Here is a 21995-nt window from a genome sequence, read left to right as displayed (position 1 = left end):
GTAGGACTGCTTTTTGCATTTGTGCAATATCTCTAAAATCAGAAAGGTCTTGTCTCAGATTGATGCTGAAAAACTAATTCATGCATTTATTTCCTCTAGGCTGGACTATTGTAATTCATTATTATCAGGTTGTCCTAAAAGTTCCCTGAAAAGCGTTCAGTTAATTCAAAATGCTGCAGCTAGAGTACTGACAGGGACTAGAAGGAGAGAGCATATCTCACCCATATTGGCCTCTCTTCATTGGCTTCCTGTTAATTCTAGAATATAATTTAAAATTCTTCTTCTTACTTATAAGGTTTTGAATAATCAGGTCCCATCTTATCTTAGGGACCTCGTAGTACCATATCACCCCAATAGAGCGCTTCGCTCTCAGACTGCAGGCTTACTTGTAGTTCCTAGGGTTTGTAAGAGTAGAATGGGAGGCAGAGCCTTCAGCTTTCAGGCTCCTCTCCTGTGGAACCAGCTCCCAATTCAGATCAGGGAGACAGACACCCTCTCTACTTTTAAGATTAGGCTTAAAACTTTCCTTTTTGCTAAAGCTTATAGTTAGGGCTGGATCAGGTGACCCTGAACCATCCCTTAGTTATGCTGCTATAGACTTAGACTGCTGGGGGGTTCCCATGATGCACTGAGTGTTTCTTTCTCTTTTTGCTCTGTATGCACCACTCTGCATTTAATCACTAGTGATTGATCTCTGCTCCCCTCCACAGCATGTCTTTTTCCTGGTTCTCTCCCTCAGCCCCAACCAGTCCCAGCAGAAGACTGCCCCTCCCTGAGCCTGGTTTTGCTGGAGGTTTCTTCCTGTTAAAAGAGAGTTTTTCCTTACCGCTGTCGCCAAGTGCTTGCTCACAGGGGGTCGTTTTGACAGTTGGGGTTTTTCCGTAATTATTGTATGGCCTTTGCCTTACAATATAAAGCGCCTTGGGGCAACTGTTTGTTGTGATTTGGCGCTATATAAATAAAATTGATTGATTGATTGATTAATGTCAAAAACTTATTGTCAGTGATGTCAAGTTAAAACTAGAGTACCGCACTCATAGAACGCAAACACTAGTTTCCAATGCCACAACTTGTTACCTTGGAAATAAATTTTAAGGTCAAAGTCCTGTGAGAAGTGGTTTTTCATAAGCTAAACTATAATAAAATATAGATCAAAAGGGCTTTTTACCCGAGGCTAAAATATGGTCCGTCAGTCTGTCTGTGCTCAGCATAAGTTCAGTCCTGTTACTGCCAGGGTCTTCAAATTCACAGGGAGCATTCTTGGGACACAGACCTTGGACAAGAGGTCAAAAGGTCACATTCTGTTTCCTATTTTTATGCTCATATGGCTGAGGGTATTTTCACATTGCATTATATTTAATGTAAATGAAAGCAATTCTAAAATACCTTCGGCTGTATGAGTGTATAAAATATAATAGGCTCCCGTGACCTTTAATTGAGTAAGAGGATATGGAAAATGGATGGATATAATTTTATTACCAAAAGATGTCACTTCGATGTACACTCCCATACTAAAGGCGGCGGTAAAGCACATAAACGACAACTGCCATTTACAAAAATACCGACGAAGAAGAAAAACGCGGAAGTTACATTATCGGTTTTGGTTGAGATTCTGCACTTTCAATGACAAACTTCGTCGTTTATTTTGCATTGTATTTAAGCTATATTTAAAGGCTAACGCGTGTATTTTTGTTTGAAGTTCCGGCAGATGTTGCGTTAGTTTAAAAAAAAAAAAGCGTTAAATGTGTTTGGTGTTGCTGAAACGTTAGCTTGCAGTCCGTGTTTTTTTGGTTTTCCCTCCTTTTCGCTGAACTAGCAGAGTGGGGCCGTTTGTTGAGTTTGTGGTATATGGCCTGCACGTTAGAGAAAGTGTTGGGCGACGCTCGGAGCCTTGTTGAAAGGCTGAAGGAGCACGATACGGCGGCGGAGGGGCTGATCGAACAGTCGGGGGCCCTCAGCCAGAGGGTCCACAGCATGAGGGAGGTGGGCGGAGCTCTGCCGCACAAGGTCAGACAACAACAAAAAACAACAGCAACAACACCAGACTGCATATGCCCTAAACATAGGATACATGCAGCCACTGGGTCTGCAAAAACTTCTGTTTAAAGCTGTACAGCCTTTCTTATTTCACAAAACTGGGGCAATTTATTCTAAATACAACCCCTGGCAAAAATTATGGAATCACCGGCCTTGGAGGATGTTCATTCAGCTGTTTAATTTTGTAGAAAAAAAGCAGATCACAGACATGACACAAAACTAAAGTCATTTCAAATGGCAACTTTCTGGCTTTAAGAAACACTATAAGAAATCAGGAAAAAAATTGTGGCAGTCAGTAACGGTTACTTTTTAGACCAAGCAGAGGGAAAAAAATATGGAATCACTCAGTTCTGAGGAATAAATGATGGAATCACCCTGTAAATTTTCATCCCCAAAACTAACATCTGCATCAAATCAGATCTGCTCGTTAGTCTGCATCTAAAAAGGAGTGAACACACCTTGGAGAGCTGTTGCACCAAGTGGACTGACATGAATCATGGCTCCAACACGAGAGATGTCAATTGAAACAAAGGAGAGGATTATCAAACTCTTAAAAGAGGGTAAATCATCACGCAATGTTGCAAAAGATGTTGGTTGTTCACAGTCAGCTGTGTCTAAACTCTGGACCAAATACAAACAACATGGGAAGGTTGTTAAAGGCAAACATACTGGTAGACCAAGGAAGACATCAAAGCGTCAAGACAGAAAACTTAAAGCAATATGTCTCAAAAATCGAAAATGCACAACAAAACAAATGAGGAACGAATGGGAGGAAACTGGAGTCAACGTCTGTGACCGAACTGTAAGAAACCGCCTAAAGGAAATGGGATTTACATACAGAAAAGCTAAACGAAAGCCATCATTAACACCTAAACAAAAAAAACAAGGTTACAATGGGCTAAGGAAAAGCAATCGTGGACTGTGGATGACTGGATGAAAGTCATATTCAGTGATGAATCTCGAATCTGCATTGGGCAAGGTGATGATGCTGGAACTTTTGTTTGGTGCCGTTCCAATGAGATTTATAAAGATGACTGCCTGAAGAGAACATGTAAATTTCCACAGTCATTGATGATATGGGACTACATGTCAGCTAAAGGCACTGGGGAGATGGCTGTCATTACGTCATCAATAAATGCACAAGTTTACGTTGATATTTTGGACATTTTCTTATCCCATCAATTGAAAGGATGTTGGGGATGATGAAATCATTTTTCAAGATGATAATACATCTTGCCATAGAGCAAAAACTGAAAACATTCCTTGCAAAAAGACACATAGGGTCAATGTCATGGCCTGCAAATAGTCCGGATCTTAATCCAATTGAAAATCTTTGGTGGAAGTCGTCACTCATTAAGTCCATGCCTCAGAGACTGCAAGCTGTTATAAAAGCCAGAGGTGGTGCAACAAAATACTAGTGATGTGTTGGAGCGTCTTTGTTTTTCATGATTCCATAATTTTTTCCTCAAAATTGAGTAATTCCATATTTTTTCCCTCTGCTTGGTCTAAAAATGTAACCGTTACTGACTGCCACATTTTTTTTCCTGATTTCTTTGTTTCTTAAAGCCAGAAAGTTGCCATTTGAAATGACTTCAGTTTTGTGTCATGTCTGTGATCTGCTTTTTTTCAAAATTAAACAACTGAATGAACATCCTCCGAGGCCGGTGATTCCATAATTTTTGCCAGGGGTTGTATAAAATAATGAAGCACGACACCTGCAGGTGAAGAAGAGATATTTATCTAGGAGGGTCTATCAGAGCGCAGCTGGGAGCGCAGACAGTCGTTTTTAAACGTTTTTTAGAGGATATTTTTAAATTATTCAGACGTTGCTGACGTTTATTCATCTTTTTGTTCCGCCACCGCCGTTGAAGTTTGCCGCCCGCTGAGAGGCCGTTTGAGAAGAAGCCCGGAGGAAGGAGCGGAGCCATGGCTAACGGGGCTACACGCTAGTTAGCCAAGTCAAGTGTTCAAAGTTAACACCGGCTGGGAAAAGTGACTGAAGCGCACCAACAGCCATGAAAACCCCGGCAGAGACGGGTGAAATGGCTACTGCACAAGCCATATCCAACAAAGATCCGGAAGAGGAGGAAAATCAAACCAGACATAGGGTCTGTAACCTGAGCAGAAAGTTTGAGCAGTCTGCCGGAGACCAGTGCAAAGATGGTGGCCAAGCAAACAAGACGGTAGACGGCTGTGTTGGAGAGGACGGAATTTACGATCAAGACAAGTGGGTATGCACACTATGTAAGCTCAATTTCATGGATGAGAACTCCAGGATACTGGAGTGCGAAGTGTGCCATAGACACACCTGTGCTAAGTGTTTGAAACGTACAAATCCCCAGTACACTGTGGCTGCCAGGCCAGACTTTGTGTGGATCTGCGGTAAAGATTGTAGGCTTCAGTTCCAGTCAGCCCTGCGAGACAAAGCACTGACAGAGAAGATAAGCGATATTGCCTCATCTGTCAAGAGCATTGAGGGGGCCATTGGCCAGTGACTACAAAATTGAGAATTCCGCAGGGGTCTCGACCTGCTGAGATAGCATTCATTGCTCAGTCCATGGAGAGACACCAACGGGGAAATACGGTTGCACAGACTCAGCATGAAGGACATTAAAAAAAAGCAATTATAGAGAAACTAAGGAAAGGAAGATAAAGAAGACGGGTTGTACAACGTTATTATACACAGGGTACCGGAATCAACCGAGAAGGATGTAGAAAAAACGAGTAGATGACGCTAGATACATCGAGGGTCTCTGCGGAGAACTAGACTAGGCAGATGGACATGGAGAAAGTCACCCGTCTAGGAAAACGAGAGGGGGTAGGAGCTGCCCACTCCGGTTTCGAGGAAGCAGCTTTACCACAAGACTAATCGATGGATAACTTGTGGAACTAAAGGAGGCGACCGAACTATATAGGAATATCAGTGTATGCCATGATCTGACCCAACAAGAGAGATATGAACTAAAGGAGATGCTAACTGAGGCCAGGGAAAAGTCATGAAACTCCAAGTCGAAGGATACGTCTACAAAGGCCGGAAGCTGTTGCAGCCTCACTGGGACCCGAGGATAATCAAGCTGAAGGCCTGAGTATAAACGACAGCAAGATAAGCACTGAATCAACACAGATAACTGCAAAAATGAACACACCCTACAGTTATAATGGACCGGATTAATTTCAGTTTCAATTATTTCATTTATATAGTGCCAAATCACAACAGAGTTGCCTCAAAGCACTTCACACAGGTAAGGTCCTAACCTTACCAACCCCAGAAACAGTGGTAAGGAAAAAGCCCCTCTGAGGAAGAAGAAACCTCAAGCAGACCAGACTCAAAGGGGTGACCCTCTGCTTGGGCCATGCTAAAAACATAAATTACAGAACAATTCACAGAACAATTCACGGATGAATATACAAGAAATGCTATTGGTGCACAGGGACAGGGGATCGCCAACACGAACACAACTCCCATCTCGGATGGAGCTGCACCTTAAACAGAGAGAAAAAAACAGAATCAGGCATCAGAAGACAAGAACTGCATAATTTGCCGCATTAAACAACAAGAAAAACAGAGAAATACTAAGGTGATCCCGGCCACTAGCCCTAAACTTCACTAAAAGACCCAGAATTTAGGTAAAGTTGAGGCCGCAGCACGCTCCAATTACTAATAAATGAATTAAGAGAAAAAACGTAAAAACAAAACTGTACCACTATCTAGCCATATGAAAGGGAAATAAGTGCGTCTTAAGTCTGGACTTGAAAGTCTCCACAGAAATCTTACTGTTTTATTGACGCAGGGAGATCATTCACAGACAGGGGCACGATAAGAGAAAGCTCTGTGACCGCAGACTTCTTATTCACCTTAGGGACACAAAGTAGTCCTGCACCTGAGAATGTAAAGCCTGGGCGGGTACATAAGGTTTAATTAGGTCAGCTAGGTAGGAGGGTGCCAGTCCATGAGTAATTTATAGGTTAGTAGCAGAACCTTAAAATCTGATCTCACTGGGACAGGAAGCCAGTGAAGGGATGCCAAAATGGGTGTAATGTGGTCGAACTTTCTGCTTCGTGTCAAAAGTCTGGCTGCAATTTTGAACCAGTTGGAGATCCCTAATGCTAGACTGCGGTAAACCAGAAAATAGAACATTGCAGTAGTCTAATCTAGAAGAGATAAATGCATGGATCAGGGTCTCAGCATCAGCCATAAACGGATGGGACGAATCTTCGCTATATTTCGCGGGATTTGTTATAATATGTATGAAGTGCTACAGTGTGATCCGGATGCATCTAAATAGAGGACGCGTTTGAGACTAGAAAAGTGTTTAACCCAGCAAAGAAAGAGCAACGCATAACTAAAAGCAAGGAAACATCAAGTAATAAATTATATTTTGAATGTACAACATGCTTTGCTATGTGACAATGAAAAGGGCAGAGGTGACTTATCAAGCTGCAATATGAACAATAGCAATACAGAACATGTCTCCCATGCAAAACAGACATGAGATGCATGTTCACTAATGCGGACACATTGACAAACAACTCGCAGAATTGAAAGTGAGATGAAAGATTCACAACCTTTGATATTAGGGATAAATGAGGCCAAACCTAAGACATGAGAAGGGAGCTAGACTGTAAAGAAGAAAACTACATAGCTGTCTTTAATGACACTTTTTACAACAGGAGGAGAGAGGAACATGTTATATGTACACCACTCACTAAAGGACTCATACATGCCAGTTACCTTTCCACAATTCAAAGGGCGGGACTGTGTGTTTATCGAAGTCAAGATGAAGAGCAGTAAGAAATTATTGGTGGGCTGTATTTATTGTCACTGTAACAGTAATGAGTTAGAAAAACAGTAATCTAATGGCTATGCTGCGCCACATTGACACTCTGAATTATGAGCATGTCCTACTCTGTGAAGATTTCAACATACCAGGGATTGATTGGAATCATGGACAACCACAGCGGGAGATAATAGCTTGGAATTCAGATTTGTAGAGTGCATCCGCGATTGTTTTTGCACCAGCATGTCACATTCCCAACTAGAGGTCGGGGGAGTAACTAGCCAAGTGTCTGGACTTGATTTTTTCAGATTCTGAAGAACTTGTCACGATCTTAGAGATGAACCACTGCTTGGAAGAGTGATCACTCCATTCTATCCTTCAGTCTTCGCTGCCACCCTCCAAAAAGGAAGGAGACCCAGGAAAAGTTTCTATACAACAAAGGCAATTATACAGCTATGAAGGTAGACCTTGCCACACAGTGGACAGATCACTGGACCCCAACAGAGGATATTGAAGTCAGTGGAATCTTTCAAAAACCAAAGTGGAAGCAGCAATGAAAAGTTTATACCAGTCAGCAAGACTGGACCAAAGAAAAAGAAATACCACCAACTCCACTGGACAAGAAGGTCCAGGCAAAATTAAGAAATAACATACTCTTGGAAAAGATATCTGCAGACAAGGAATGGACAGACTTATTTGGAGTACTGTCGAACCCGGAACCAAGTACGCAGAGTATCATGAAAAGCGACAAAAGAACATGAAAAGGTGATTGGGCTGAAGCCAAAACAAATCCCAAGAAGTTTTGGAGATACTGCTGGCTAAGGGCTATAGCGTAAATTTGGTAAGATTGTAATTCACGTCGGCAGTAATGACACCCGTTACGCCAATCGGAGGTCACTAAAATTAACATTAAATCGGTGTGTAACTTTGCAAAAAACAATGTCAGACTCTGTAGTTTTCTCTGGCCCCTCCCCATCGGACCGGAGTGACATGTTTAGCCGCATGTTCTCCTGAATTGCTGGCTGTCTGAGTGGTGTCCAAAAAATGAGGTGGGCTTCATAGATAATTGGCAAAGCTTCTGGGGAAAACCTGGTCTTGTTAGGAGAGACGGCATCCGTCCCACTTTGGATGGAGCAGCTCTCATTTCTAGAAATCTGGCCAATTTTCTTAAATCCTCCAACCGTGACTATCCAGGGTTGGGACCAGGAAGCAGAGTTGTAGTACACACCTCTCTGCAGCTTCTCTCCCCCTGCCATCCCCTCATTACCCCATCCCCGTAGAGACGGTGCCTGCTCCCAGACTACCAATAACCAGCAAAAATCTATTTAAGCTAAAAATTCAAAAAGAAAAAATAATATAGCACCTTCAACTGCACCACAGACTAAAACAGTTAAATGTGGTCTATTAAACATTAGGTCTCTCTTCTCTAAGTCCTGTTGGTAAATAATAATAATTGATCACATATTGATTTATTCTGCCTAACAGAAACCTGGTTACAGCAGTGAATATGTTAGTTTAAATGAGTCAACACCCCGAGTCACACTAACTGTCAGAATGCTCGTAGCACGGGCCGGGGTGGAGGATTAGCAGCAATCTTCCATTCCAGCTTATTAATTAATCCAAAACCCAGACAGAGCTTTAATTCATTTGAAAGCTTGTCTCTTAGTCTTGTCCATCCAAATGGAAGTCCCAAAAACCAGTTTTATTTGTTATTATCTATCGTCCACCTGGTCGTTACTGTGAGTTTCTCTGTGAATTTTCAGACCTTTTGTCTGACTTAGTGCTTAGCTCAGAGATCATTATAGTGGGCGATTTTAACATCCACACAGATGCTGAGAATGACAGCCAACACTGCATTTAATCTATTATTAGACTCTATTGGCTTTGCTCAAAAAGTAAGAGTCCACCCACCACTTTAATCATATCTTAGATCTTGTTCTGACTTATGGTATGGAAATAGAAGACTTAACAGTATTCCCTGAAAACTCCCTTCTGTCTGATCATTTCTTAATAACATTTACATTTACTCTGATGGACTACCCAGCAGTGGGGAATAAGTTTCATTACACTAGAAGTCTTTCAGAAAGCGCTGAACTAGGTTTAAGGATATGATTCCTTCTTTATGTTCTCTAATGCCATATACCAACAGGTGCAGAGTATTACCTAAATCTGTAAGGGATAGATATCTCGTCAATAGTTTACATCCTCATTGAAGACAACTTTAGATGCTGTAGCTCCTCTGAAAAGAGAGCTTTAAATCAGAAGTGTCTGACTCCGTGGTATAACTCACAAACTCGTAGCTTAAAGCAGATAACCCGTAAGTTGGAGAGGAAATGGCGTCTCACTAATTTAGAAGATCTTCACTTAGCCTGGAAAAGAGTCTGTTGCTCTATAAAAAAAGCCCTCCGTAAAGCTAGGACATCTTTCTACACACTAATTGAAGAAAATAAGAACAACCCCAGGTTTCTTTTCAGCACTGTAGCTAGGCTGACAAAGAGTCAGAGCTCTATTGAGCTGAGTATTCCATTAACTTTAACTAGTAATGACTTCATGACTTTCTTTGCTAACAAAATTTTAACTATTAGAGAAAAAATTACTCATAACCATCCAAAGAAGTATCGTTATCTTTGGCTGCTTTCAGTGATGCCTATTTGGTTAGACTCTTTCTCTCCGATTGTTCTGTCTGAGTTATCTCATTAGTTACTTCATCCAAACCATCAACATGTTATTAGACCCCATTCCTACCAGGCTGCTCAAGGAAGCCCTACCATTATTTAATGCTTCGATCTTAAATATGATCAATCTATCTTGTTAGTTGGCTATGTACCACAGGCTTTAAGGTGGCAGTAATTAAACCATTACTTAAAAAGCCATCACTTGACCCAGCTATCTTAGCTAATTATAGGCCAATCTCCAACCTTCCTTTTCTCTCAAAAATTCGAAAGGGTAGTTGTAAACAGCTAACTGATCATCTGCAGAGGAATGGTCTATTTGAAGAGTTTCAGTCAGGTTTTAGAATTCATCATAGTACAGAAACAGCATTAGTGAAGGTTACAAATGATCTTCTTATGGCCTCGGACAGTGGACTCATCTCTGTGCTTGTTCTGTTAGACCTCAGTGCTGCTTTTGATACTGTTGACCATAAAATTTTATTACAGAGATTAGAGCATGCATAGGTATTAAAGGCACTGCGCTGGTGCGGTTTTGAATCATATTTGTCTAATAGATTACAATTTGTTCATGTAAATGGGGAATCTTCTCACAGACTAAAGTTAATTATGGAGTTCCACAAGGTTCTGTGCTAGGACCAATTTATTCACTTTATACATGCTTCCCTTAGGCAGTATTATTAGACGGTATTGCTTAAATTTTCATGTTACGCAGATGATACCCAGCTTTATCTATCCATGAAGCCAGAGGACAACACCAATTAGCTAAACTGCAGGATTGTCTTACAGAGATAAAGACATGGATGACCTCTAATTTCCTGCTTTTAAACTCAGATAAACTGAAGTTATTGTACTTGGCCCCACAAATCTTAGATACATGGTGTCTAACCAGATCCTTACTCTGGATGGCATACCCTGACCTCTAGTAATACTGTGAGAAATCTTGGAGTCATTTTGATCAGGATATGTCATTCAAAGCGCATATTAAACAAATATGTAGGACTGCTTTTTGCATTTACGCAGTATCTCTAAAATCAGAAAGGTCTTGTCTCAGAGTGATGCTGAAAAACTAATTCATGCATTTTTCCTCTAGGCTGGACTGTTGTAATTCATTATTATCAGGTTGTCCTAAAAGTTCCCTAAAAAGCCTTCAGTTAATTCAAAATGCTGCAGCTAGAGTACTGACGGGGACTAGAAGGAGAGAGCATATCTCACCCATATTGGCCTCTCTTCATTGGCTTCCTGTTAATTCTAGAATAGAATTTAAAATTCTTCTTCTACTTATAAGGTTTTGAATAATCAGGTCCCATCTTATCTTAGGGACCTCGTAGTACCATATCACCCCAATAGAGCGCTTCGCTCTCAGACTGCAGGCTTACTGTAGTTCCTAGGGTTTGTAAGAGTAGAATGGGAGGCAGAGCCTTCAGCTTTCAGGCTCCTCTCCTGTGGAACCAGCTCCCAATTCAGATCAGGGAGACAGACACCCTCTCTACCTTTTAAGATTAGGCTTAAAACTTTCCTTTTGCTAAAGCTTATAGTTAGGGCTGGGATCAGGTGACCCTGAACCATCCCTTAGTTATGCTGCCTATAGACGTAGACTGCTGGGGGTTCCCATGATGCACTGTTTCTTTCTCTTTTTTGCTCTGTATGCACCACTCTGCATTAATCATTAGTGATCGATCTCTGCTCCCCTCCACAGCATGTCTTTTTCCTGGTTCTCTCCCTCAGCCCCAACCAGTCCCAGCAGAAGACTGCCCCTCCCTGAGCCTGGTTCTGCTGGAGGTTTCTTCCTGTTAAAAGGGAGTTTTTCCTTCCCACTGTAGCCAAGTGCTTGCTCACAGGGGGTCGTTTTGACCGTTGGGGTTTTACATAATTATTGTATGGCCTTGCCTTACAATATAAAGCGCCTTGGGGCAACTGTTTGTTGTGATTTGGCGCTATATAAAAAAAATTGATTGATTGATATTTGCACTCCAAGCTAAATACCACCTCAGCCATAGGAGACTTGATCATCACGGGTGCGACAAAACCGGACAAGGAACCAGTCCTCGCCACATCTGACATGAAAAAGGCAGAGGAGCTGAACAAATACTTCGCTAGTGTATTTACACACGAGGATGACAAGATACCTGATTTCAACATTGAGACACATGGACATAGCTTAGATGAATTAACAATAACTACGGAAACAGTATGTAAGAAACTAGAAAGTTAGATAGCTCAAAATCCCCTGGGCCAGATCAGTTTCACCCAAGAGTTTGAAGGAGTTGAGCGAGGTACTGGCAGAACTATTAAGCATGATCTTCTCAAATTCCCTTCATAGCAAGCAACTCCCATCAGATTGGAAACAAGGAAATATAACAGCTATTTTCAAAAAAGGGGATAAACAACAAGTCGGGAACTCGGCCAGTGAGTCTGACCAGTGTAATTTGCAAAGTCATGGAGTCTGGTGTTAGAGACCCATCATATCGTATATGCAAAGCAACCAGCTCTTCTCTGACAAACAGTTTGGATTTATATCTGGTCGATCTACTACCTTGCAGCTTCTGTGGGTTCTGGATGAATGGACATCAATCTTGGACAGTGGTGGGGGTATAGATGCAATCTACTGTGATTTTCAAAAAGCATTTGATAAAGTCCCACACCAAAGGCTACTATATAAGCTCAAAGGTTATGATATCGAGGGAGATGTCCATGGCTGGATTACTTCATTCTTATCAGATCGTTCACAGAAGGTTATTGTCAATGATGCAGCCTCTACATCAGCCCTGGTCACCAGTGGGATACCTCAAGACAGTGTTTTGGGTCCCCTGTTATTTGTGGTGTATATATAAAATGACCAGATGTAGTGGACCAGGCAAAGTAGAGTGTGGTTGTTTGCAGATGACACCAAGGTGTACCGCCAGATCAATTCAGTACAGGACTGTGAAAAAGTGCAGAGAGATGTGAGTGCTCTACAACTCTGGAGCCAGGAGTGGCTTCTCTTGTTCCATCCCGATAAGTGCAAGGCTATGCATATAGGAAAAGCCAAGAGCATGAACTTTTCATACCACATGGGACCCGAGGAGGATATTTACTGAGCAGCACTGAAGCAGAGAAAGACATTGGGGTGGTTATAGATAATGATCTCACTTTTGATAAGCATATAGCAGAGAAAGTTAAAACAAATAAGATTATGGGGCTGATAAGGAGAACTTTTGAGTATTTGGACTCTGAAACACTCTGCTTGCTATTTAGATCATTAGTACGGCCTCATATAGAGTATGCCAACCAGTTTGGGCACCACATCTTAAGAAACACATTGCTTTAATAGAAAACGTGCAACGCGGAGCTACCAAACGAATACCAGGACTAGGACTGTCATATGAGGGACCCCTTAGAAAACTCACATGCCTTCTCTTGCTTACAGGCGGATAAGAGGGGATATGTTAGAAGTTTTTAAAATCTTAAGCCCCACTTGTGGCAATGACAAACAGGTAGCTAAAAAATTGTTGACAAAGAGTACCACCACCTGGACTAGAGGGCACGACTACAAAACTGGAACAACGGCGAGCTAAGCTGGATCTCAGAAAATATATATTTTTATGCACTGGGTGGTACAGACATGGAATAGCCTACCAGCAGAAGTTGTGAACGCAGCAAATGTGACAACATTCAAGCATAGACTGGATTGGCACTGGAAAAATAGAGTGGTTATATATGACTACAGAGCAGATATATCAGCCATCTAGTGATGTCGACCTATTAGCTGCGAGCTGTGTATAGAGGCTGTGGCTACAACCGGCCACAACCTGCACACAGTATCTACTTATGGAGTATAAAAATTAAAGGCCGTGGCTATTCACATGGCAAGACTCTGGTGGCAAAACTTGGAACTACTTGTATAAACAAATTCTGCATTCAAGATGTCATAACTCCTTTAATATTTTTCGATTTTGATGTTTTGGTTTTTTTTTTATTCAGCCGTGTCCACATTTCACTATTCGCACGGCAAGACTGGTGGCAAAACTTGGAACTACTTGTATAAACAAACATACTGCATTCAAGATGTCTTTTCGATTTTGATTATTTTATTTATTTTTTTTTTAATTCAGCCGTATCCATAACTCTCATTTCAGTATTTGCACGGCAAGACTCTGGTGGCAAAAGGCCGACCCTATTCGAATGACGGCCGTGTCCATAACTCTCATTTAATGCAGTATGTTTGTTTATACAAGTACTTCCAAGTTTTACCACCAGAGTCTTGCCGTGGGAATAGCCAAATGAGAGTTATGGACATGGCGGCCATGCGAATAGCCACTTTCAAAATTAAATCATCACTTTAAAAGCAGGTTTTCTTGAGGCAGGTCATGGATGAATACATGAACACTTCCAATTGCTGACTGTCTTCAACTTCATTTACATAAAATATTAAGAAATTCAAAAAACTATGGTAAATCTGTGACAAGTCGGTAGTTCCCAAAAACCTAAGTGACCATGCTGGAAGGAGACTGAGAGAAGCCACAAAGATACCAGACATATTGTGTCAGTGGGCTTCAGGCCTGTATAGATCGTATGTATAGATCTTAGTTCTTTCTTATTTCTTCGAAAACTGTAACACGGGTGTTTGGTAATACTCAGGTGTTGAATGTATGTTTTTTGTTTATTTCTCTCTCTATTGTCAGAACTCAGAAGAGGCTTCCGAGTTCCAGGAGTGTGACCAAACACAGACCTCATGTTCTTTAACTCAGGAAAATACTCAAATCAAAGACCTACAGAGGAGAATAAAGGTTGAAAAAAGTTTGTATTCTGTTTGTGGTGTATGTTTTGTTTTTAATCCATCCTTTGAGGTGTTGTCATGACTTGTGTACAGAGCTGTGGCTGTCTCTGGAAGAACACCAGTACACGTTAGAGCTGATCATGGGTCGGTACCGCAGGCAGATGCTCACCTCATGATGGCCAAAAAAGGAGCTGGACACCAAACCAGTGCTCAGCCCCATGAAGACCACGCCAGAGTAAACTCATTTTTTTTTCCCTTCCACATTTGAAAATACTACTCAAGCTGGGATTGGATTCTCCTGTGACAAATGTGAGGTAAAAACTTAAATTGGTTTCTTAACTAGGAAGTGGAAAGTCAGGTGGAGCGGATATGTGAGATGGGCCGGGTGTGGAAGAGCGTTCAGGTGGATGATGAGCACTACTGCTCTGTGCGAGAGAGGCCGCCCAGCTAGAGGTAGGCAGACTCAGACGTGTCTGTAAGTCTGTGCATTATGACAAGACCTATATACAGTATCTCTGTTTATTGTTCATAAAATATGCAAGCGCCATTTTTAAAATATATCTATCCATCCATCCATTTTCTTCCGCTTCATCCGAGGTCGGGTCGCGGGGAGCAGCTCAAGCAAAGCCGCCCAGACCTCCCGATCCACACACCCTCCCCAGCTCCTCCGGGGTAACGTTCCCAAGCCAGCTGTGAGGCGTAGTCCCTCCAGCGTGTCCTGGGTCTTCCCCGGGGCCTCCTCCCAATGGACGTGCCCAGAACATCTCTCCAGCGAGGTGTCCAGGGGCATCCTAAAAAGATGCCCGAGCCACCTCAGCTGGCTCCTTTCGACTTGGAGGAGCAGCGGCTCGACTCCGAGCTCCTCCAGAGTGACCGAGCTCCTCACCGTATCTCTAAAATATATTTTTTTAAGTAATTGAATTTGTGTTGTTAGACCCTGAACACAGTAACAGTGAGTTTTGACACAAAATTTGAACACTGTTTGTATTGGCTGGCTTATTGTCCAGAAATGATAATTATATCCCCGGCAAACAAACAAAGATTTTCAGGGGGAGGTGGTAGAAATCATCCATCTGAGTCTTTTAAGCACAAGTCCTCTTAATCCGGTTTATGGACTTCAGTAAAATTTCATGCAGTGGTAGCACACTGTATGAAGATGTGCATGACAGAAAATAATTTCATTCCAACATTCTCAAAGGGAGCTCATTGGACTTTTGTTGATGTTTTTCTTTTAAAGTCTTTTAAAGGCTACTGTACCAAATATTAACATTGATTTTCACAGGTGTTGAAATACTTATTTGCAGCAGTAACATACAAATAAATTATTTAAAAAAAAAATCATACATTGTGATTTCTGGATTTTTTATTTTTTTTTAGAAATAATTAATAATTATATATATATATATATATATATATACACACACACACACACACATATATATGTACAACCCCTGGCAATAATTATGGAATCACCGGCCTCGGAGGATGTTCATTGAGTTGTTTAATTTTGTAGAAAAAAAAGCAGATCACAGACATGACACAAAACTAAAGTCATTTCAAATGGCAACTTTGTGGCTTTAAGAAACACTATAAGAAATCAGGAAAAAAAAATTGTGGCAGTCAGTAACGGTTACTTTTTTAGACCAAGCAGAGGGAAAAAAATATGGACTCACTCAATTCTGAGGAATAAATTATGGAATCACCCTGTAAATTTTCATCCCCAAAACTAACACCTGCATCATATCAGATCTGTTTGTTAGTCTGCATCTATAAAGGAGTGATCACACCTTGGAGAGCTGTTGCACCAAGTGGACTGACACGAGAGATGTCAATTGAAACAAAGGAGAGGATTATCAAACTCTTAAAAGAGGGTAAATCATCACGCAATGTTGCAAAGATGTTGGTTGTTCACAGTCAGCTGTGTCTAAACTCTGGACCAAATACAAACAACATGGGAGGTTGTTAAAGGCAAACATACTGGTAGACCAAGGAAGACATCAAAGCGTCAAGACAGAAAACTTAAAGCAATATGTCTCAAAAATCGAAAAATGTACAACAAAACAAATGAGGAACGAATGGGAGGAAACTGGAGTCAACCTCTGTGACCGAACTGTAAGAAACCGCCTAAAGGAAATGGGATTTACATACAGAAAAGTTAAATGAAAGCATCATTAACACTTAAACAGAAAAAAACAAGGTAACAATGGGCTAAGGAAAAGCAATCGTGGACTGTGGATGACTGGATGAAAGTCATATTCAGTATGAATCTCGAATCTGCATTGGGCAAGGTGATGATGCTGGAACCTTTGTTTGTTTGATGTCGTTCCAATGAGATTTATAAAGATGACTGCCTGAAGAGAACATGTAAATTTCCACAGTCATTGATGATATGGGGCTGCATGTCAGGTAAAGGCAGTGGGGAGATGGCTGTCATTACATCATCAATAAATGCACAAGTTTACGTTGATATTTTGGACACTTATCCCATCAATTGAAAGGATGTTTGGGGATGATGAAATCATTTTTCAAGATGATAATGCATCTTGCCATAGAGCAAAAACTGTGAGAACATTCCTTGCAAAAAGACACATAGGGTCAATGTCATGGCCTGCAAATAGTCCGGATCTTAATCCAATTGAAAATCTTTGGTGGAAGTTGAAAAAATGGTCCATGACAAGGCTCCAACCTGCAAAGCTGATCTGGCAACAGCAATCAGAGAAAGTTGGAGCCAGATTGATGAAGAGTACTGTTTGTCACTCATTAAGTCCATGCCTCAGAGACTGCAAGCTGTTATAAAAAGCCAGAGGTGGTTCAACAAAATACTAGTGATGTGTTGGAGCGAGAGGGATGGACCAGTGCTCACACAAAGCCTGCTCACAGGCGAATGACGCAACCGACAGGCGTGAAAAAACTCACGCATGCGCACGAAGGTTCAAGCTTGGCTGATGCAATCACACGTGATTCAAATCCATATGGTTTTTGAAAAATAAAAAGGTCTGATACTTTTCTAACAGACCTCGTATATATGTGTGTGTGTATGTGTATGCTGTATTTTCCAGAGTATAATTTGGGAGGAAACCACTTTTTTTTTTCTTTTTTTTTGTTAATAGTACAGTAATTCAAATAACTATGTAAGGCTTTCCCAGGAACCAAAGAACAAAAAAACACCTCTAACAAAATAAAGAATAAATGCCAATAATAAAAAAAAAATACACTTCAACAATGCACAAAAAAATCCCAAATTAAGGAGTTGATAATACAGAAAAAAACTTACACTAAAGTGCAATTTTTATATTTTTTTGTTTTTTCTTCTTCAAGAGGCAATTTATACTCTCAACTTATACTCTGGAAAATACGGTAATACAGTCTGACTGATACAGATTTTTTTTTGGGGGGGATGCTGATTTTAGGGAGTAAAAAAATTATGATCCAGTTATATCTGCCGATATATACATAAAAAAATGATTCTTACCATTTTATTATCAAACCCTTATGACTGAAATGTAATTGAGGCTTGATGTTTTACAGTTTAAGTCTAAACTTTATTTTAAATAACTGTAAATATAACCAACAGCCAACAAACGTACATCACGTTGACATCTTGCAGCCTTCATTCGGATCGGCATTGTCCGTGTCGCATCGCTCAGCATTTGCATCTTGTGTATTTGGCCCCACCTAGCTTGTCTCTTGTTGCTGTAAAACACCCACACTGATTGAAAATGATTGGCAGCTGGTCGCTTTGTGTCTCTCTTGTAGCCAGTGTGACCATTGGGTGATGGGGGTGCCTGCCTTGACAGCATTGTAAACAGTGCAGGTGGAGTGCCCTCTGCTGGACAAACTATACAATGAGACAATTTCGAACAGCCAAAGTGTTTCTGTGCATTGTTTGTTCAGTAAAATAACAGTTTTCATATTGGCAAAAAGTTGATGCTGATATTCATGAAAGCCTCTTATTGGCTGATGTTTTTGGCCAAAATATGTATCGGTCGGGCTCTTTATTTATATATGTATATATATAAATAAAATTTAACATAACATAGGTAGCATAACAAGATAGAGTTATGAACATTTCTCCATGCAAGGCCTGTTCTTTGTTCTCAAAGTATCTAAACACACATACAGAGATCATCCTGTCCATTTGTCTGTCCATGAGACTTGTAAGTGCAACTCCTCCTAAACCGGTTTACGGATTTCAATAAAACGACACACAGTGGTGGCACACACTGACATGAATGAAGGAAAATAATTTGAGCCCGGTTCTTCAAAGGAAGAACATTTGACTTTTGTTTTTGTTAATGTTTCGTATTTGTCAGTTACATGTTGGGCTGTTTGACCACCTTTTACAATTTATTTCATCACAAACAATTTACTGCCATGGACATGTAATACATGCAAGTAACTGGATTGGTTGAGGTATGCTGTATAGTGCCTGCTGCTCTGGTTTTCCTCTGTTCTAATGCCCCCTACCAACAAATAAAAGTTTTTTTTAATCTGAGAAGCTGCAGTTAAAATGGTTTTTGGAAAAGCCATTTTGGCTGTTTTAAGCTGCTGCCTCGTACTTTGCACAGCTGCCATCTTGATTGCAGTGAATTAATGCCCACGTTTTTAATCTGAATTTTTTTTTTTCTTCTTCCTACTAAATGTGCGGTTTTGGTCGTCCTGTTCAGATCGAGAACAAGGAGCTGAGAGACCTCCTCACAATCAGTAAAGGCTGCATAAAGACGGTGAGAGAAGAAGCCATCCACGCAGCGGCTACGCAAGATCAGACGTGTCAGAAAGAGTCCAGCGAGTGAAACCACACCAGTGTGCTCTGGGGTTTGGACATCATCGCGCCCTGCAGGACCCGGAAACAGGGTTTGACGGCAGCGTCAATTTGTTTTCATAAAAACTTACTTGACATGAAACTCAATCGCACCCTGTGTATTTTTTTGTGAAAGTCGCTTTAAATCATCAGTGCGGCCGCCAGACGTGTTTCCCTGCAGGAGAATCTGTAAGACTTTTGTAGGTTTTCCTGTACGCTTTTGTTTCGAAGAGATTTCCAAAGTAGCCATGACTTGTGTTGCGGTGACATATTAATGACAAAATATATCTATATATTTTAAGAGGAAAATTAAGATGTACAGGAGTAAAGGCAATGATAGGTGAAGTAGTTTTATTTTTTTGGCCAAAGAGATTTTTTTTTTTTTTTTTTCTGCCTTTTTGGTAAGTTTTTTTTCTGGTCACATGAGATCAGAAAGTGTAAAACGCCCAAAACCTCCACCACTGAGTGTTTCGGTCACAGTTGGACGGTCGTCTGTTTCAGACGACCCGCTTGCTCATGAGTGACCGTAGATTGTTTGTACATTTATGAATTTGATACATTTTGTCGATGTGTTTGCAGACTTCATGTTGTAACATGTTTTCCATGTTTAGCACTTTGATTCTGTGTGTCTAAAACCAAAATTCCAGATGTGGATGCACAGGATGTATATTAAGTGTCCCCAACTGGTGGCACTTCTGTATTTAATAGTAACATTAAAAAGAGAATTTTAGTATTTTCATCTTATGAATATTTTGGGCACTGTATGTTGTCCAAAATTGTATTTTGTCATCTCAGGAAGTCAGCATTCCTAAGGTGAACATGTTGTAATGATGTGTGTCAAATGAAATTTCATTCAGAAGTTCAAAATAAATATTTGCCAATAACACAACATTTCTGTGATGTTTGAAATTTTGAGTTCTTCAGTTTCACATGACAATTTGGGGAACAGTAGTTTGTTGATAAGAAGTGCAGAAATAGGAAAAGAAAATGTTTATGGAAATGGTGTAAATTCATGTGCAGTTATTTCTATGTAAGATTTTGACAGTTGAGTTGAAATAAAACTGATGTCCTTTACATTACTTGCAAATGTTTCAGTTTCATCACAAAAGGGAAGTTTATTAATTCCAATTAGAATTTTTTTTCAACTCTATTTGTTTAGGGAGGCTATTTTTTTTCCTTCAAGACCTTTGAGATTTTGATATACAAAAAATATACAAGCATATAAATGGAGACAGTTGGCACATAATGCATAAACATCAATGTGATGGATATATCATCTTGTCAGTAAAAACAAAAAGATGTAAGAGGGTGTAAGGCACAGTAAACTCAGCTGAGGTCTATTAATAAGTCACCACGGTATTGTAGTGTATAGTCACATTTCTTATGTGTTAGTTCCAAAGTATTTGTACAAATTAATATTGCCAGAAATATTTGAAAACTGCAGAAATTTGGAGATTCTCATTTTGTGTAAGTAAAATTTGGCAATAAGCAACATAAGATCTATTACAAGGAAAAACGCTTATTACATACAAATCTTGTAATGATATCCAACTATATGTCCAGTTTTTTCATAATATATTTTTCAAAATCCCTCCAAAACTTAGATGACACAGGGCAAATACAAAATACATATGTGATTGTCTTTGATTCAATCCCATAAAATATGCATTTATCATCCAAGTCAGTGAACCTGGAAATTGTGTTACTGCAAAGATAAATGTATAGTATTTTAAACTGAAGTTCTCTTACTTGAAATGCAAAACTGTAAAGGGTTTTGGCACAATCATGATTTATGCCAATTTGTATCACCTAGTTGTGAATTCCAGAAGAATTTTCCTTTGGGGGATCTTGTTATAGCTCTGAAGTGTATTCCTAACATGTATGAACATTTTCTATCAAGTATGTCAATCCTCCCCCAATCATAAGAGGTGTTTGAATCTCAGTCTTTTGATACGTTAGATCACACTTCATTAACTCAAGCACACTCTGAGGAATGGTCTTTTCAACAGAAGCAAATTCTTTGCATTTGACTGGAAAGGATTTTGTTTTTAAGAAATTTTCATAACTATAAAGATTGCCATTGCCTACAAATAAATCAAACAAAAGGCCTGCTGATAAAACTTTGAAAGTTTAACTGGTAATTTAGTGACAGTAAAAATGGCAACTTAGTAAACCAACCATTTAAAATATACTCAACAAAAATATAAACGCAACACTTTTGGTTTTGCTCCCATTTTGTATGAGAGGAACTCAAAGATCTAAAACTTTTTCCACATACACAATATCACCATTTCCCTCAAATATTGTTCACAAACCAGTCTAAATCTGTGATAGTGAGCACTTCGCCTTTGCTGAGATAATCCATCCCACCTCACAGGTGTGCCATACCAAGATGCTGATTAGACACCATGATTAGTGCACAGGTGTGCCTTAGACTGCCCACAATAAAAGGCAACTCTGAAAGGTGCAGTTTTATCACACAGCACAATGCCACAGATGTCGCAAGATTTGAGGGAGCGTGCAATTGGCATGCTGACAGCAGGAATGTCAACCAGAGCTGTTGCTCGTGTATTGAATGTTCATTTCTCTACCATAAGCCGTCTCCAAAGGTGTTTCAGAGAATTTGGCAGTACATCGAACCAGCCTCACAACCGCAGACCACGTGTAATCACACCAGCCCAGGACCTCCACATCCAGCATGTTCACCTCCCAGATCGTCTGAGACCACCACCTCGGACAGCTGCTGAACAATCGGTTTGCATAACCAAAGAATTTCTGCACAAACTGTCAGAAACCGTCTCAGGGAAGCTCATCTGCATGCTCGTCGTCCTCATACGGGTCTCGACCTGACTCCAGTTCGTCGTTGTATCCGACTTGAGTGGGCAAACGCTCACATTCACTGGCGTTTGGCACGTTGGAGAGGTGTTCGCTTCATGGATGATGCAAAGGAG

General features: G+C 40.5%; 1 pseudogene; it reads left to right on the top strand.

The window, feature by feature from the left end:
- The first annotated feature begins 1600 nt into the window (after window positions 1-1600).
- On the top strand, window positions 1601-19933 carry LOC117513034 (annotated as a pseudogene).
- Window positions 19934-21995: the final 2062 nt, after the last annotated feature.

This window comes from Thalassophryne amazonica, chromosome 6 (genome assembly GCF_902500255.1).
Source record: "Thalassophryne amazonica chromosome 6, fThaAma1.1, whole genome shotgun sequence".
NCBI lineage: Eukaryota > Metazoa > Chordata > Actinopteri > Batrachoidiformes > Batrachoididae > Thalassophryne > Thalassophryne amazonica.
The sequence above is the reverse complement of the archived record's forward strand: the minus strand, read 5'-3'. Positions and strand labels throughout refer to the sequence as shown.